The sequence below is a fragment of the Macaca fascicularis genome, chromosome 14 (genome assembly GCF_037993035.2).
Source record: "Macaca fascicularis isolate 582-1 chromosome 14, T2T-MFA8v1.1".
In the NCBI taxonomy this organism is placed as follows: Eukaryota; Metazoa; Chordata; class Mammalia; order Primates; family Cercopithecidae; genus Macaca; species Macaca fascicularis.
In genome coordinates this window covers 22516364-22535449 of record NC_088388.1, presented here as the reverse complement: position 1 = coordinate 22535449, position 19086 = coordinate 22516364, and the positions used below count along the sequence as shown (strand labels likewise).

At 44.5% G+C, this 19086-nt stretch overlaps 1 long non-coding RNA gene across 1 annotated transcript in view; it reads right to left on the bottom strand.

The window, feature by feature from the left end:
* Positions 1-19086, bottom strand: part of LOC135967025 (uncharacterized) — a 39009-nt gene that overhangs the window by 18704 nt on the left and 1219 nt on the right. The window lies entirely within an intron of this gene.

The window sequence follows — 19086 nt, the reverse complement described above, 5'->3', positions numbered from 1 at the left end:
ATACCACATGTTCTCACTCATATGTGGGAGTTTAAAAACTTGATCTAATAGAGGTCTTATAGAGATAAAGAATAGAAGGAAAAATGCCAGAGACTGGGAATGGTGTGGGGGTGGGGGCAGGGAGAGAAGAGTAGTTGGTTATGGGAGCAAACATACAGTTGGATAGAAGAAATAAGTTCTAATATTTAATAACAGACTAGGGTGACTATACTTAGCAACCATATTATGTATATTTCAAAGTAACTAGAAGAGAGGTCTTGAAATGATACCAACATATAAAAATGATAAACACTCAAAGTGACGGATACCTCAATTACTCTAACTTGATCATTACACATTCTTTGCATGTAACAAACACATGTACACCATCAATATGTAAATTAATGTACACCATCAATACGTAAATTATAATATATCAATAAAAGGGAAAAACATTTAAAAAAATTTAACAATATAGGAAAAGGTTTCTGATTTAAGTGAAAAACATGTTACAACATGATATACCCCTAATAAAAATTTTAAATGTTTTCTGTAAGTTAGAATTTATATTTTTATATGTAAATAGGAAAAACTACTCCAACCTGGGTAACAGAATAAGACCCTGTCTCAAAGAAAAAAAAAAAAGAAATAGGAAGAGCATTTTCATTTCTTCAGCAAACATACTGGAGTGTTAACAGAAGTTGTGGTCTCTGAACATAGGATAGTAGGTAATTTTTATTTCTTTCTTTGTGCTTTTCTTTGGGGTTCAAATTTTCTTCAGTGAATAAGAACTACATTTTTAATTTTAAAATGTAAAAATGACCCATACTTTTAAAAATATCTTTTTTTTTTTTTTTTTTTTTTTTTTTTTGAGACAGAGTCACTCTATAGCCCAGGCTGGAGGGCAGTGGCCCAATCTCAACTCACTGCAACCTCTGCCTCCCAGGTTCAAGTGATTCTCCAGCCTCAGCCTCCCAAGTAGCTGGGACAACAGGTGCCCACCACCATGCCTGGCTAATTTTTGTATTATTAGTAGAGACAGGGTTTTACCATGTTGGCCATGCTTGTCTCGAACTCCTGACCTCAGGTGATCTGCCTGCCTAGGCCTCCCAAAGTGCTGGGATTATAGGAACGAACCACCGCAGCCAGCCACAATGTCTCTTCCATTTCATATTTGGGAATTGATTCTGGGACCATTCTGCCTTGCTGAACAAAATTGATACCAACTGATGTCCCTTTGCATGCAGCAGGTATTTGCTATCTGTATTGATTAATGAACGAGGAACATGGAAGGAATAAAGATGTACAGAATCTGCTCATTCTCCAGGAAGGGAAAACAAAGAGAGGAAAGAATTTTCTCCAGCTCCAGTTAGTTGCTATAGTGCAGGATAGTGGGAAAAGATGTAAAGCTGTGGAATCTAAGAGCTAGACTGGGCAAGGTGGCTCACACCTATAATACAAGCACTTTGGGAGGCCGAGGGGAGAGGATCCCTTGAGCTCAAGAGTTTGAGACTAGCCTGGGCAACAAAGAAAGACCTTATCTCTAGAGAAAACTTTTTTAAAAATTAGTTGGGAGTGGTGGTGCGTGCCTGTGGTCCCAGCTACATGGGAGGCTAAGGCAAGAGAATCGCTTGAACCCAGGAGGTCGAGGCTGCAGTGAGCCAAGATCGTGCCATGCACTCCAGCCTGGGTGAGCAAGACTCTGTCTCTAAAAACAAAAAACAAAAAAGAAGGCCAGGCACGGTGGCTCATGCCTGCAATCCCAGCAACCTGGGAGGTCGAGGAGGGTGGATCACCTGAGGTCAGGAGTTTGAGACCAGCCTGGCCAACATGGTGAAACCCCATCTCTACTAAAAATACAAAAATTAGCCAGGTGTGGTGGCAGGTGCCTGTAATCCCAGCTACTTGGGAGGCTGAGGCTGGAGAATCACTTGAACCCGGGAGGCAGAGGTTGCAGTGAGCCGAGATCAGGCCTCTGCACTGCAGCCTGGGCAACAGAGAAAGACTCCGTCTCAAAAAGAAAAAAAGAAAAAAGAAAAGAAAAAGAAAAAGAAAAAAAGAAGAATCTAAGAGCTTAGGCTTTGAAGTCAAAAGGATCTGAGTTCAAATCTTGCTTCTATCACCAATTAATAAACCTAAATAAACTCGGGCAACTTATATGACCTAAGGATCTCTCTGCTATAGTGCAGAATTAAATCTGTACTTCCCAAACCTGGAGAGAGGGGCAGATCCCACAAGGAAAGCACTTAGCATGGAGCTGCACAGCATACGAAAAGCACTCGATAATTGTTACCATTGTTATCAGCAGTAGCTGCTGCATCATCTCAACTGCTCTCCCTTCCTCCTTCAGGTTCTCTCCATCCCCGAGACCCTAAAGATTGGTAATCAATCCATGCTAGGAAGGTGAGACCAGCCCCAGCCTCCACTGCACTTTTTTTTTACTGGTAATTCCCAAACAGCTAAATGTCCCGATGATCAATAGTGGACTATATGAAACACTTTGCACTATATAAAATGCCTTTTGAAGAAGATGCCATAACTCAGACAAAGTGGACTTTCTTCAGCTCAAGGAGAAATTCTCAATTATTTCCTTCCTGCCTTCCAAACTCCCTAGCTATTTAAGAAATCCAGAGCAAATTTCCTGAGCTTTAAGCATTTTGCAAAACAAAGTGGCCCTACACATGTAAGGCTTTTTCAAAAGCATGAAATGAGTGATGCCAGCTGTTAATACGTTTAAGTAAATGTGAGCCAACATTGTTAAAAATAAAACAAGCTGATCACCCTCGAAGTGCTTTTGTCCTTTAAAATCTTCATAGTACACTAATGTAGGAATTACTCTTCTCTGCAGATAGAGAAAGAAGGCTAAAAGAGTAAATTTAACTGAGTGGCCCAAAAAGCATTAATAATAATAATTTCTGCCACTGTTCTCACTTATTTGTGGGATCTAAAAATCAAAACAATTGAACTCACAAAGATATGGGGTAGAAGGATGGTTAGCAGAGGTTGGGAAGGGTAGCGGGGAGGGGGAGAGAAGATGGGGGTGGTTAATGCATACCAAAAAAATAGTAAGAAAGAATGAATAAGTCCTGTTATTTGATGGTACAACAGGGTGACTATAGTCAATAATAATTCAATTATACATTTTAAAATAACTAAAAGAGTATACTTGGGATTGTTTGTAACACAAAGGATAAATGCTTGAGGGGATGGATATACTCCATTCTTCCTGATATGACTATTATGCATCACATGCGGGCATCAGAACGTCTCATGTACCCCATAAATATATACACCTACTATGTACCCACAAAAATTAAAAATTTAAAATAATATAATTTGGCAGGTCATGATCGTTCATGCCTATAATCCCAGCACTTCAAGAGGCCAAGGTAGGTGGATCACTTGAGGCCAAGAGTTTGAGACCAGTCTGCCCAACAGAGTGAAACCCCGTCTCTACTAAAAATACAAAAATTAGCAGGGCGTGGTGGTGCGTGTCTGTAGTCCCAGCTACTCGGGAGGCTGGGGCAGGAGAATTGCTCGAACCCAGGAGGTGGAGGTTTCAGTGAGCCGAGATCGTGCCACTGCACTCCTACCTGGGCAGCAGAGTGAAACTCTGTCTCAAATAATAATTACTATTATTTCTGCCACTAATAATCTCTCTTCTCTTGATTTTTTTTTTGTTTTTTGAGGCAGGGGGCAGGGCCTTACTCCTGTCACCCAGGCTGTAGTGCAGTGACGTGATCATGGCTCACTGCAGCCTCAACCTTCCTGGCTCAGGTGATTCTCTCACCTCAGCCTCCAGAGTAGCTGGGACTACAGGTGCATACGGGGGTTTCACCACGTTACCCAGGCTGGTCTCAAACTCCTGGGCTCCAGCAATCTGCCCGCCTTGGCCTTCCAATGTGTTGAGACTACAGGCATGAGCCACCACACCTGGTCGTCTCTGTCGGTCTTACTTAGCCTTACCTGTTTCGTCTGTAAAGTGGGGATACCCAGGGACGCATCAGAGAAAACATTCAAAACATGATACTTACTATCATTATTATTAGGCAGACTCTATGTGACAGGCTCTGCACAGTGAGCTCTCATTTTAACCTCACAACAGCCCTATGACATGGCACTGTTATTATTCCCATTTTAAAATGAGAACACTGAGGTTTGGAGTACTTTATTAACCTGCTCAAAGTCCCAAGGATAATATTTCATTGGTCCCCTCTGTCACCCTTCTAATCCAGTGCTCTTAACTGCTAGTGGTCTCTGTCTGTCTCTCTCTCTCTCTCTCTCTCTCTCGCCCCTGTTCTTCTGTAGCTAGAACAATAATGGCAACATCTGGGGCTCCTGCATTGCAATGGGCAGCAGACCAGCAGGAGGTGAGCTGTTCTTCAGTAGGTGGTTCGTCTAGAGCTTGTTTTCAGGCAAACAATTCAACTTTTCCAGTGAGTTGTTTACCCTACTACTAGTTAGTGCTTAGGGACCCAGGTCGGGTTCCCAGGTGTTGTGACCAAGGAGCCCCTCAGTCGGTAGACACAGGAGAAGGCTGTGTAAAGACAGATGTGGAGATTACAGTGATACTACCACAAGCCAAGGAATGCTGACAGCCACCAGAACCTGGAAGAGGCAAGAAACGGAATCTCCCCGAGAGCCTCTGGAAGCAACGTGGTCTTGCCAGCAACACCTGCATTTCAGACTTCTGGCCCCCAGAACTGTGACAGCACCGTGAGAACACGAAATGGTTTAAAGACACCACATGTATGATCATTTGTTATGGCAGCCACAGAAAACTAATACACCCTAGTTTCCCATATTTGAGATGCAATCAGAGGGAGCAAATTTATCTCCAAAGAGTAACTGACAGTGACCAAAGATCATTCATTCTTGAAATATAAATTAATAAGACCTAAAATGGTATGAGGGAAGGAAGTGAACATTGAGCACTTACCATGAGGGAGGCATTGTCCTAAGCACTAGCCTGTATTATTTCATTTAATCCCCACAACAACCTAGAGGTAGATACTATTCATAATCACGTGAAGCTTCCCTGGCCAGACCCAAATTGGATTAGAGGATGGAAGTGTCTTGGTAAGGAACTGGGAGGCTCCACACCTGACTTAGAAATAAACGTATTTAAATAAGAGGTAGTTTAGTAGATAGAGGTGCAGCCATCAGAGCCAGACTACCTGGATATTAACCCAAGAACTTCTAGTCACCAGCTCTGTGGCCCCGGAGACAGGGTCACATAAAGTTACGTAACCTTACATTAAGTTATTGTGAATATCATTTGAGCTGAAACATCGAAAGCAGTTAGCACAAAGCCTGACAGATAGCAGTCACTCCACAAGGTTTAGCTATTACTGTAACACATATGCTATTATGCACACGGTCAACACTTAATGTGTATCTGCTATGATCATCATCATTAGTTGAATTAAGACCTAGTTAGACCTTAATTTGGAAATCTTTCTTGGTTTCTTCCAGAGAGCCATGATCTCTTTTCTGTTAGAATTAAAAAGACCTCCTTGGAAGATGGAAATTTAAAATAAAAGCTCTCAGAATGTAGGCAAAAGATGGATCCAAAATATAAGGCATAAAAATACTGGCAGGGGCCAGGCACAGTGGCTCATACCTATAATCCCAGAACTTTGGGAGGTCAAGGCGGGCATATCACCTGAGGTCAGGAGTTCGAGACCAGCATGGCCAACATGGAGAAACCTCACCTCTACTAAAAATACAAAAATTAGTTGGGCATGGTGGCATGCGCCTGTAATCCCAGCTACTCAGGAGGCTGAGGCAGAAGAATTGCTTGAACATGGGAGGTGGAGGTTGCAGTGAGCTGAGATGATGCCACTGCACTCCAGCCTGGGGGACAGAGTGAGATTCCATCTCAAAAAAAAAAAAAAAAAAAGGTATAAATCCATCAGAAATGTCACACCTCTATATAGCAGCCAATGTTTCCCCAAATAAAAGGTCAGGAGTTTGAGACCAGCCTGACCAACATGACAAAACCCCACCTCTACTAAAAATACAAAAATTAGCTGGGCATGGTGGCACACACCTGTAATCCCAGCTACTCGGGAGGCTGAGAAATGGGAATAGCTTGAACTTGGGAGGCAGAGGTTGCATTAAGCCAAGATAGCACCACTGCATTCCAGCCTGGGCAACTGAGTGAGATGTGTCTCAAAAAAAAAAAAAAAAAATACTGGAAGTACGGGCAGGGGAGGAGGTGGTCCTTTAAGCTTTTCAGCTAATATTTAACAGACAAACCCAATTTTAAAGTTACAAAATAAATAAATGTAAAGATAAATAAAAGATAAAGATCTATTTCACAGCACTCTAAATGCCACAATATACTGGGGCAAAAGTCACTGATGTTAGGTAGGTGGGATAAGGGGAAGTTAGGAAAAGGGGAGAATAGTTTTCCTAAAAATAAAATAATAAAAAGAAAACAAAGTTTAAAACGATCTTACTGCCAAGAAGCTGGTAGAAGCTTTTGTCATACTATAATAAACTGTTGTTGGAAAACTTCAAATTATTTTTATTATTTTTTAGTTTATTCTTTCATTTATTTAACACTTATTAAACATCTACTAAGTAGTTCCTGATCAAGTTTTATTATCCAGTGGAGCTGTATACAAACAACTGCAATACCAAGTAGGAAGATTCGAGTGTCACAGAGAAGCAAAAAAAAGGAAGAGATGGGCTGGGCACAGTGACTCGCACCTGCAATCCCAACATTTGGGGAGGCCAGGCAGGAGGAATGCTTGAGACCAGGAGTTCAAGACCAGCCTCGGCAACATAGTGAGACCCTGTCTGTACAAAAAAAAATTTAAAAATTAGCTGGGCATGGTGACACACACCTATAGTCCCAGCTACTTGGGAGGCTGAGGCAGGAGGATTGCTTGAGCCCAGGAGGCTAAGGCTGCAGTGACAGAAGGGAAACTAGGGCCAAATGGTGTGTGAAGCCCCTTTTATAAAGGCCTTAATCCCATTTAAGAGGGAAGAGCCAGCTGGGAGCGGTGGCTCACACCTGTAATCTCAGCACTTTAGGAGGCTGAGGCTGGCAGATCACCTGAGGTCAGGAGTTTGAGACCAGCCTACCAACACGGAGAAACCCCATCTCTACTAAAAATACAGAATTAGCTGGGCATGGTGGTGCATGCCTGTAATCCCAGCACTTTGGGAGCTCGAGGCGGCTGGTTCACGAGGTCAAGAGATCGAAATCATCCTGGCCAACATGGTGAAACCCCATCTCTACTAAAAATACAAAAACTAGCAGGGCCCGGGCACGGTTGCTCACGCCTGTAGTCCCAGCACTTTGGGAGGCTGAGGCGGGCTGATCATAAGGTCAGGAGATCAGACCATCCTGGCTAACATGGTGAAACCCCGTCTCTACTAAAAAATACAAAAAATTAGCCGGACGTGGTGGTGGCTGAGGCAGGAGGATGGCATGAACCTGGGAGGTGGAGCCTGCAGTGAGCTGAGATGATGCCACTGAACTCCAGCCTGGGTGACAGAGCAAGACTCCATCTCAAACAAACAAACAACAACAACAACATCAACCAAAAAAAACTAGCTGGGCATGATGGCGTGCACCTGTAGTCCCAGCTACTCAGGAAGCTAAGGCAGGAGAATCGCTTGAACCTGGGAGATGGAAGTTGCAATGAACTGAGATTGTGCCACTGCACTCCAGCCTGGTGATACAGCGAAACTCCATCAAAAAAAGGAAAGAAAGAAAGAAGGAAGGAAGGGAGGTAGGAGGTAGGAAGGAGAGAGAGAGAGAGAGAGGGAAGGAGGGAGAGAGAGAGAGAGAGACAGACAGAAAGACAGACAGACAGAAAGAAAGAAAGAGAGAAAGAAAGAAAGAAAGGCCAAGTTGGGAAGATGGCTTGCGCCTGGAAGATTGAGGTTGTAGTGAGCCATGATCACACCGCTGCATTCTAGCCTGGGTCACAGAGGGAGACCCTGTCTCAACAAAAACAAACAAACAAACAAAAAAAACAAAAAAAAACCCGTGGGCTTTGGAATTAGGCTGCCAGTGAGAGGTGAAGCCGGCTGGGCTTCTGGGTAGGGTGGGGACTTGGAAAACTTTTCTGTCTAGTTAAAGGATTGTAAACGCACCAATCAGCGTGCTGTGTCTAGCTAAAGGTTTGTAAACACACCCATCAGCACTCTGTAAAAACGCACCAATCAGCACTCTGTGTCTAGCTAAAGGTTGGTAACTGCACCAATCAGCACTCTGTGTCTAGCTAAGGGATTGTAAACGCACCTATCAGCACTCTGTAGAAACACACCAGTCAGCACTCTGTGTCTAGCTAAAGGTTGGTAAATGCACCAATCAGCACTCTATAAAATGGACCAATCAGCACTCTGTAAAATGGACCAATCAGCAGGATGTGGGTGGGGCCAAATAAGGGAATAAAAGCTGGCCACCTAAGCCAGCAGCAGCAAACCACTTGGGTCCCCTTCCACGTTGTGGAAGCTTTGTTCTTTCACTCTTGACAATAAATCTTGCTGCTGCTCACTCTTTGGGTCCACACTACCTTTATGAGCTGTAACACTCACTGCGAAGCTCTGTGGCTTCACTCCGGAAGTCAGCGAGACCACAAACCCATCAGAAGGAAGAAACTCCAGATACATCTGAACATTGGAAGGAAAAAACTCCGGACCCCACCATCTTTAAGAACTGTAACACTCACCGCGAGGGTCTGTGGCTTCATTCTTGAAGTCAGCAGGACCAAGAACCCACCGGAAGGAACCAATTCTGGACACATTTTGGTGACCATGAAGAGACTATCACCTATTGCCAAGCAGTGAGTTCCATCAGACCCCTTTCATTTGCTATTCTGTCCTGTTTTTCCTTAGAATTCGGGGACTAAATACTAGGCACCTGTCGGCCAGTTAAAAGCGACTAGTGGTGACCACTGAACTAAAGACATGGGTGTCAGACTTTCTGGGAAAGGGTTCTCTAACAACCCCCGACTCTTCAGAGTTGGGAGCATTGGTTTGCCTGGAAGCAGCTTCTGCTTTTCCTGTACTTCAGGGCGGAGCCGAGGGTCAACAGAGAGGAAAGCCATTCAGCTTTGGGGTCCTGACAACAAGTTGGTTGACCCTGAGGCCATGAGCAGAACTCTCAAAGTCATGTTGCCCAAGCGAGACTCACCCATCTATCCTATCTATCCTGACCCCTTGCCTCCTGGGTCCTAATGCCTGTCAGACAAACCATCCCGCCTGTCTTCTCAGAGGCTAGTCCCACCTCTAAAAACCACTCCCTGTCTCTGGTGCTTTTCTAGTTTCTCCTATAAGAATGATTTCTAGTATAAACTTCAGGACCCTTTTCCCTTCTTTAGGCACCCAGGCTCACCAATCAGAAAGACATAATTTTTGCCCAAAGCCCCATTGGCAGCAGGGGACTATCCAGAATTTTAGGATCCCTCCTCAGACTAGCAGGCCTAATAAAAGCTGTTCCTGAAGCTAGGATATGGGAAGCCTCAGAAATGATATCCTTCCTATTCAAGTGAGGACGAAAGGCATCACTCTTCCAACTCTGGAGATCCCTCCCCTCCCTCAGGGCATGGCCCTCCACTTCATTTTTGGGGCATAACATCTTTATAGGACACAAGTGAAGTCCCAATACTAACAAGAGAATGTGTAGGACTCTAACAGGTTTTCAAGAATGTGCCGATAAGGGCCACTAGATCCGATTTTTCTCAGTCCTTTTTGTGGTCTAGGAGGACAGGCAAGGGTGCAGGTTTTTGAGAATGCATCGGTAAGGGCCACTAAATCCGACCTTCCTCAGTCCTCCTTGTGGTCTAGGAGAAAAATTAGTGTTTCTGCTGCTGTGTCAGTGAGCGCAACTATTCCAATCAGCAGGGTCCAGGGACCCTTGCAGGTTCTTGGACAAGAGGTGTTTCTGCTGCTGCATCAGTGAGCGCAACTATTCCAATCAGCAGGGTCCAGGGACCATTGCGGGTTCTTGGGCAGGGGGAGAAACAAACCAAAACCGTGAGTGGTTTTGTGTTTCAGATGGGAAACCCTCAGGCATCAAGAGGCTCACCCTTGAAATGCATCCTAAGCCATTGGTACCAATTTGACAAACCCTGAAGAAGAGGCAGCTTGTTTTTTTCTGCACTACAGCTTTGCCCTAATATTCTCTCTCTGATGGGGAAAAATGGCCACCTGAGGGAAGGGTAAATTACAATACTAGCCTGCAGCTTGACCTTTTCTGTAAGAGGGAAGGCAAATGGAGTGAAATACCTTATGTCCAAGCTTTCTTTTCATTGAAGGAGAATCCACAACTATACAAAGCTTGCAATTTACATCCCACAGGAGGACCTCTCAGCTTACCCCCATATCCTAGCCTCCCTATATCTCCCCTTCCTATTAATGGTAATCCTCCTCTAATCTCCTCGACCCAGAAGGAAATAAGCAAAGAGATCTCCAAAGGACCACAAAACCCCCTGGGCTATTGGTTATGTCCCCTTCAAGCTGTAGGGGGAGAGGAATTTGGCCCAACCCAGCTACATGTCCCCTTCTCCTTCTCTGATTTAAAGCAGATCAAGGCAGACCTGGGGAAATTTTCAGATGATCCTGATAGGTACATAGATATCCTACAGGGTCTAGGGCAAACCTTTGATCTCACTTGGAGAGATGCCATGCTATCCTTAGATCAAACCCTGGCCTTTAATGAAAAGAATAAGGCTTTAGCTGCAGCCCAAGAGTTTGGAGATACCTGGTATCTTAGTCAAGTAAATGATAGAATGACAGCTAAGGAAAGGGACAAATTCCCCATCGGTCAGCAAGCCATCCCCAGTATGGATCCCTACTGGGACCTTGATTCAGATCATGGGGACTGGAGTCATAAACATTTGTCGACCTGTGTTCTAGAAGGACTAAGGAGAATTAGGAAAAAGCCCATGAATGATTCAATTATGTCTACCATAACTCAGGGAAAGGAAAAAAATTCTTCTGCCTTCCTCAAGTGGCTACAGGAGGCCTTAAGAAAATATATTCCCCTGTCACGTGCCACACTAGAGGGTAAATTCATCCTAAAAGATATGTTTATTACCCAATCAGCCACAGATATCAGGAGAAAGCTCCAAAAGCAAGCCCTGGGCCCTGAACAAGATCTGGAGGCGTTATTAAACCTGGCAACCTCGTTGTTCTATAATAGGGACCAAGAGGAACAGGCCCAAAAGGAAAAACAAGATCAGAGAAAGGCCGCAGCCTTAGTCATGGCCCTCAGACAAACAAACCTTGGTAGTTCAGACAGGACAGAAAATGGAGCAGGCCAATCACCTGGTAGGCTTGTTATCAGTGTGGTTTACAAGGACAATTTAGAAAAGATTGTCCAACGAGAAACAAGCCACCCCCTTGTCCATGTCTGCTATGCTGAGGCAATTGCTGGAAGGCGCGCTGCCCCAGAGTGCAACGGTTCAGTTGGCCAGAAGACCCCAACCAGATAATCCAACAACAGGACTGAGGGTGCCTGGGGCAAGCACCAGCTCATGTCATCACCCTCACTGAGCCCCAGGTACGTTTAACCATTGGGGGCCAGGAAATTGACTTCCCCCTGGACACTGGCGCGGCCTTCTCAGTGTTAATCTCCTGTTCCGGATGACTGTCCTCAAGGTCTGCTACCATCCAAGGAATCCTGGGACAGCCTGTAACCAGGTATTTCTCCCACTTCCTCAGTTGTAATTGGGAGACTTTGCTCTTTTCACATGCCTTTCTTGTTATGCCTGAAAGTCCCACACCCTTATTAGGGAGGGATATATTAGCCAAAGCTGGAGCTATTAGCTACATGAATATGGGGAACAAGTTACCCATTTGTTGTCCCCTACTTGAGGAGGGAATCAACCCTGAAGTCTGGACATTGGGGGGACAATTTGGAAGGGCAAAAAATGCCTGCCCAGTCCAAATCAGGCTAAAAGATCCCACCACTTTTCCTTATCAAAGGCAATATCCCTTAAGGCCTGAAGCTCATAAAGGATTACAGGATAGTGTTAAACATTTAAAAACTCAAGGCTTAGTAAGGAAATGCAGCAGTCCCTGCAACACCCCAATTCTAGGAGTACAAAAACCAAACGCTCAGTGGAGACTAGTGCAAGATCTTGACAGAACTAGTGGCACTTACCCAAGCCTTAGAATTTGGAAAGGGAAAAAGAATAAATGTGTATACAGATAGCAAGTATGCTTACCTAATCCTATATGCCCATGCTGCAATATGGAAAGAAAGTGAGTCCCTAATCTCTGGGGGAACCCCCATTAAATACCACAAGGAAATTATGGAGTTATTGCACGCAAAAACTCAAGGAGGTGCCAGTCTTACACTGCCAAAGCCATCAGAAAGGTGAAGGAGAAAAGGCCGAAGGAAACTCTCAGGCAGATGCTGAGGCCAAAATTGCTGCCAGGCAGAACCTGCCATTAGAAATGCCTACGGAAAGACCCTTGGTATGCAACAAACCACTCCAAGAGATTAAGCCCCAGTATTCCGCAGCTGAAACAGAATGGGAACTTTTATGGGGGCATAGTTTTCTTGCCTCAGGGTGTTAATGACAGAAGAAGGAAAGGTACTTACACCTGAAGCAAGCCAGTGGAAAATACTTAAAACCCTGCATCAAACTTTTCATATGGGTATTGAAAACACTCATTAAATGGTCAAGTCCCTATCTACAGGGCCAAATCTCCTCTGGGCCATCCGACAGGTAGTCAAAGTCTGTGAGGTGTGCCAAAGGAATAATCCCTTGGTCCATCATAAGGCCCCTTTGGGGAAACAAAGAATAGGTCACTATCCTGGAGAGGACTGGCAGTTAGACTTCACCCATATGCCTAAGTCAAAGGGATTTCAATACTTGTTGGTCTGTGTTGATACCTTTACAGATTGGATAGAAGTTTTCCCCTGCAAGAGAAGGCTCAGGAAGTGATTAAAGTCCTAATTCATGAAATAATTACTAGATTTTGGCTTCCCCAGAGCTTACAGAGTGACAATTGTCTGGCTTTTAAAGCCACAATAACTCAGGGAATTTCCAGGGTGCTAGGAATACAATATTATCTTCACTGTGCCCAAAGGCCACGATCCTCAGGGAAGGTCGAGAAGGCAAATGAAACACTCAAGAGGCACTTAAGGAAACTAACACAAGAAACTCATCTCCCCTGGCCTACTCTTTTGCCCATGGCCTTGTTGAGAACCCAAAATTCTCCTCACAAAATGGGGCTCAGTCCATATGAAATGCTGTATGGACAACCTTTTCTCACAAATGACCGCCTACTTGATCAGGAAATGGCCAACTTGGTCAAACATATAACTTCTTTGGCAAAATATCAACAAAACCTTAAAAGCCTACCTGAAGGCTGTCACAGAGAAAAGGGAAAGAGTTGTTTCAACCAGAAGATCTAGTGTTGGTCAAATCTCTCCCCTCTACCTCCCCATGTATGGACTCTTTGTGGGAAGTACTGTACTCGGTAATCCTCTATCCCCACTGCAGTTAAGGTGGCAGGAGTGGAATCTTGGATTCACCACACCCAGGTTAAATTTTGGACACTCCCTGAGGAACCTGCAGGACCGTCAGCTCAGGAGTCCCAAGATCAGGCAGACCAGCCTCGATACACCTGCGAACCATTGGAGGACTTGCATCTCCTATTTCAGAAGGAAACATTCCAGACTAAAAAGGCTCCTACCACTGATCCTGAAGAAAAACCCATCCTCCTTAAAAAAGATCAGTGAAAACCTACATAATCTTTATCTTTAACACCTCTCCTTGCCCCTTCAATGGAATCCTTTTACTATTTCATCTTATTATTAAGCAGCATACTAACCATACTCTTTGCGATAGGACTATATACTGTAGCTCCTGTCGGGACAAAAATCCTAGTCACATCAACCTTCTTTCTATCTCCCTTCCTTCTGACAGCAATTTACTCCTACCTTTAACTCAGACTGGATAAGATGATCTCGTCTTCCAGAGCACACTCTTTACCTTCCTCTTTACTCTTTGCCTATCTATTCCTCCTGCTTCCTTGGATACCTCATACAATCATCCCTCTCCTTCCACTAGCTCCTAATGACCTCTACAAGACTCTCAACTTAACCCACTCTCTGTTCAAGCAGTCCAATCCTTCCCTGACAAATGACTGTTGGCTTTGTATCTCTCTATCAACTTCTGCTTACGTTGCCACTCCCATTCCCGCAAAAAATACTGGGTCCTTACCAACTTAACCTACCACCCTCGTTATGAAGGAAAAGACCCTTTCCGACTTCTAAATCTGCAATCATTAGCTGACTTCCCCATCTCTGATAGGACCAAGAATACCGTAACAGGACGTGCAATCCAACTTTTGCATTCTTACATTTCCAACCTCACCTAATACATAAGCAATGAAAAGCCCACACACAGCCCTGTAACTATGAATACCATCTTAACTTTTCAAGCCCCTTTATGCATCCAACACAATCTGTTATCAGGCCTGCCCCTGGGGCACCTACTACCCATCAGTGTAATTATACCCTACAACTTCAAGCCCCAACTGATCATGGTAACTGCCAAGTCACCCAAACAGCTCCATTCAGATGTCTTGTCCACTTCTCAGGGCCCCAAAAAATCATCACCTCCTCCCCGCTTAACAAACAGTCCAGGTTTTGTAATGGCAAACATACTCCCTGCATGACCATCCACCCCTGGACTCCCTGCAGCAGCGTCCCCATCACTAGTGAAAGCCTTCTCATCCCCTCTTTTAATCACTCTCTCAAATGGTTCCTAGTAGATACAAAATGGTTTTATCTTCCAATGGGAAAATAGAACACAGGGAGCCACTCAGTTTGCTCCCAACACCCCTTTCCAGCTGCTCACCGGAGCTACCTTGGCAAGTACTCTAGGAGTATGGGAAAATGAAAACAACAAACTCACTCACCTTTTTGACATACACAACCAGTTCTGTCTACCCAGCCAAGGTATATTCTTCTTATGTGGAATGTCGACCTGTATCTGCCTCCCCACTAACTGGACAGGCACCTGCACCTTAGTCTTTCTAAGTCCCAACATTAACATTGCCCCAGGAAATCAGACCCTATCAGTACCCCTCAAAGCTCAAGTCCATCAGTGCAGAGCCACACAAGTAATACCCCTACTTATAGGGTTAGGAATGGCTACTGCTACAGGAACCAGAATAGCCAGTTTATCTATTCATTATCCTACTGCCACATACTCTCAAAGGATTTCTCAGATAGTTTGCAAGAAATAACGAAATCTATCCTTACTCTATAATCCCAAATAGACTCTTTGGCAGCAGTGAATCTCCAAAACCTCTGAGGCCTAGACCTCCTCACTGCTGAGAAAGAAGGACTCTGCACCTCTTAGGGGAAGAGTGTTGTTTTCACACTAACCAGTCAGGGATAGTACGAGATGCCACCCAGCATTTACAGGAAAAGGCTTCTGAAATCAGGCAATGCCTTTCAAACTCATACCAACCTCTGGAGATGGGCAACATGGCTTCTCCCCTTTCTAGGTCCTGTGACAGCCATCTTGCTATTACTCACCTTAGGGCCCTGTATTTTTAACCTCCTTGACAAATTTGTTTCCTCTAGAATCAAGGCCATCAAGCTACAGATGGTCTTACAAACAGAACCCCAAATGAACTCAACTAACAACTTCTACGGAGGACACCTGGACCAACCTGCTGGCCCTTTCACTGGTCTAAAGAGTTCCCCTCTGGAGGACACTACAAGTGCAGGGCCCCTTCTTTGCCCCTAGCCAGCAGGAAGAAGCTAGAGTGGTCATTGCCCAATTCCCAACAGCAGTTGGGGTGTGTTGTTTAGAGGGGGGATTGAGAGGTGAAGCTGGCTGGGCTTCTGTGTTGGGTGGGGACTTGGAGAACTTTTCTGCCTAGCTAAAGGATTGTAAACTCACCAATCAGCACTCTGAGTCTAGCTAAAGGTTTGTAAATGCACCAATCAGCACTCTGTAAAAATGCACCAATCAGCGCTCTGTGTCTAGTTAAAGGTTTGTAAACGCACCAATCAGCACTCTGTGTCTAGCTAAAGGATTGTAAATACACCAATCAGCACTCTGTGAAAATGCACCAATCAGTGCTCTGTGTCTAGCTAAGGGTTTGTAAATGCACCAATCAGTACTCTGTAAAAACGGACCAATCAGCACTCTGTAAAATGGACCAATCAGCAGGATGTGGGTGGGGCCAAAATAGGGGAATAAAAGCTGGCCACCTGAGCCAGTGGCAGCAAACCGCTTGGGTCCCCTTCCACGCTGTGGAAGCTTTGTTCTTTTGCTCTTGATAATAAATCTTGCTGCTGCTCACTTATGGGTCCACACTACCTTTATGAGCTGTAACACTCACTGCAAAGCTCTGTGGCTTCACTCCTGAAGTCAGTGAGACCATGAACCCACCAAAAGGAAAAAGGAATGTGAAGGAACAAACTCCAGACACACCATCTTTAAGAACTGTAACACTCACTGTGAGGGTCTGTGGCTTCATTCTTGGAGTCAGCGAGACCAAGAACCCAACAGAAGGAACCAATTCTGAACACACCAGGACTCAAAACTCATCTGAGTTAAGGAACATGGTACTAGTTAGTTGACGTCTGTCTATTTTCTCATTTGTAAAGTGAAGATGAGAATAGTATGTCCTAGCCCATAGAGTTTTTGAGAATTGATTCACATGAAGTGCTCAGAACTCTGCCATCACTTAATATATGCTGGTTATTATTGGGATGACTCCCAATATCATTACCATTAGCATCGTCATCGATGTTGTCATCATTATCATCATTAGGACCAATCAAAACCCATTAGCTTAAGTGACCAGCTAGAAATAGAGAAAAATAGGAAACGATTTAAAGCAAACCCCAGGACTGTTACAGAGGAAAAAGAAGACCAAGACGCATTCACAAGCCTGACGAACGTGGCTAAGTAATAGACTGCATCAAGAAGAGCGGTGCTGAATGAAACTGCCTGGCAACTTAGACAAGGGTGAGGATTTTTTTCTGTTTGTTTGGTGGTTGTTTTTGTTTTTTGAGACAGAGTCTCACTCTGTCACCCAGACTGGAGTGCAGTGGCACCACCTCGGCTCACTGCAATCTCTGTCTCCCAGGTTCAAGCGATTCTCCTGCTTCAGCCTCCCGAGTGGCTGGGATTACAGGCGTCTGCCACCACGCCCAGTTAATTTTTGTATTTTTAGTAGAGAGAGGGTTTTGCCATGTTGACCAGGCTGGTTTCAAACTCCTGACCTCAAATGATCCTCCCACCTTGGCCTCCCAAAGTGCTGGGATTACAGGTGTGAGCCACCGCACCTGGCCGTCAAGGGTCAGTTTTAAAGGAGTTTGTATGAATAGCTATATTTTAGAACATAGAAACACAAGTTGAGTTTTTTTCCTCTTCTTAAATTTGTTTTTAAAAATGGATACATAAAATATATTATGTGTATATATTGGCATACTTATTGTAATGAATTAAAACATTAAGCCAAAGCAAAGGTCCCCCAAGCAAACACCGCTTTATTTCCTGCCCCAGATTGCTTTTCCTATGTTTAAACATGTATGTATCACTACATCAAATACTTAACTTGAAGGATGTGATCAAAATACAGCTTTATTGGCTGGGCACAGTGGCTCATGCCTGTAATCCTAGCACTTTGGGAGGCCGAGGCAGGCAGATCGCTTGAGTTCGGGAGTTTGAGACCAGCCTGGGCAACATGGCAAAACCCTGTCTCTACTAAAACTACAAATGTTAGCCAGGTGTGGTGGCATGCGCCTGCAGTCTCAGCTACTTGGGAGGCTGAGGTGGGAGGATGGTTTGAGCTCAGGAGGTTGAGGTTGAAGTGAGCCGAGATCATACCACTGCATTCCTGCGTGGGCCACAGAGCCAGACTATGTCTAAAAATATACATACATATATTATATATTAAACTATAATATATAAAAACATATGAGAATAATAAAGCTATATATAGCTATATATATATATATAAATACACACACACACACACATATATATATACAGCTTTCTTATTGTCTTCCACCACCTCTTTAAAATTTATTCAGGTGGTGTCTTAGTCCATTCATGCTACTATAACAAAATACCTTAGAAAGGATAATCTATAAACAACAGAAATTTATTGCCTCAGTTGTGGAAGTTGGGAAGTCCAAGATCAAGGCACCAGCAGGATCTGGTGTCTGATGAAGGCCTGTTCTTTATGGATTGTGCCTTCTGTGTGTTCTCACAGGGTGATAGAAGGGGCAAACGTGCTCTCTCAAGCCTCCTGTATAAGGGCACTAATCTCATTAGTGGGAGCAGAGCCTTCAGGACATAATCATCTGCCAAAGGCCCCACCTTTTAATAGTATCATTTTGGGGGGTGGGTTTCAACATATGAATTTGAGGGGACACAATCATTCAGACATAGCAGGTAGGGTCATCTCATTCCAGCCCTAGAGAGAAATTCTGGCAGAACCAGCCTTTTCTGCTTCAGAAATTAAAACATCCATTTCAACACGTGAATCCAAACTTAATTTCCAACCAGATCTTGTTCTCTTCTCCAGCTGAGGTTGCTCCCCATCTTGCCTTTCTTCTCTATATCCTCCACTCAGTTTGGTGGGCAGCTTCTGACCCCTCCTGCGCAAATGCACCGAGAGGGGAACATGAGAAGAAAGGAAGAGTAGAACCTCGCAAAGGTCTGGACGGTGCAGTACCACAGGCTCTCTCTGGTCTGATAGAGACCAGGTCTGTCCTGTGGCCACTCCAAGGGCCTTTAGAGGCCACTCCCAATGGTGACCCCGTGAGGTGTTGATGTGCTGCTCGCAGTCACCACTCTCTTTCTGCCGCCATTGACTCTTGCCGTGTGGGCGTTCTTACTCTCAGGCAGAAGGACTCAAAATGAATCCAGAATCTCTTCCTCTTTTATAGGACTCATCTCTGCTATAAGGGAATCACTCCCATCCCCTCGCTCCAGCAAAATCTGAGAACACAGTAGATCCCAACATGGCCACCTCCACTCTGCAGCCACGGGTAACCTGAGCTTATCAGGCATGTCCAGTCCTTTGTGTCTCTCAACCACCTGGGACCATATTTCAGGCTCCTCAAAATGGCCCCACGCTTGAGGGAAG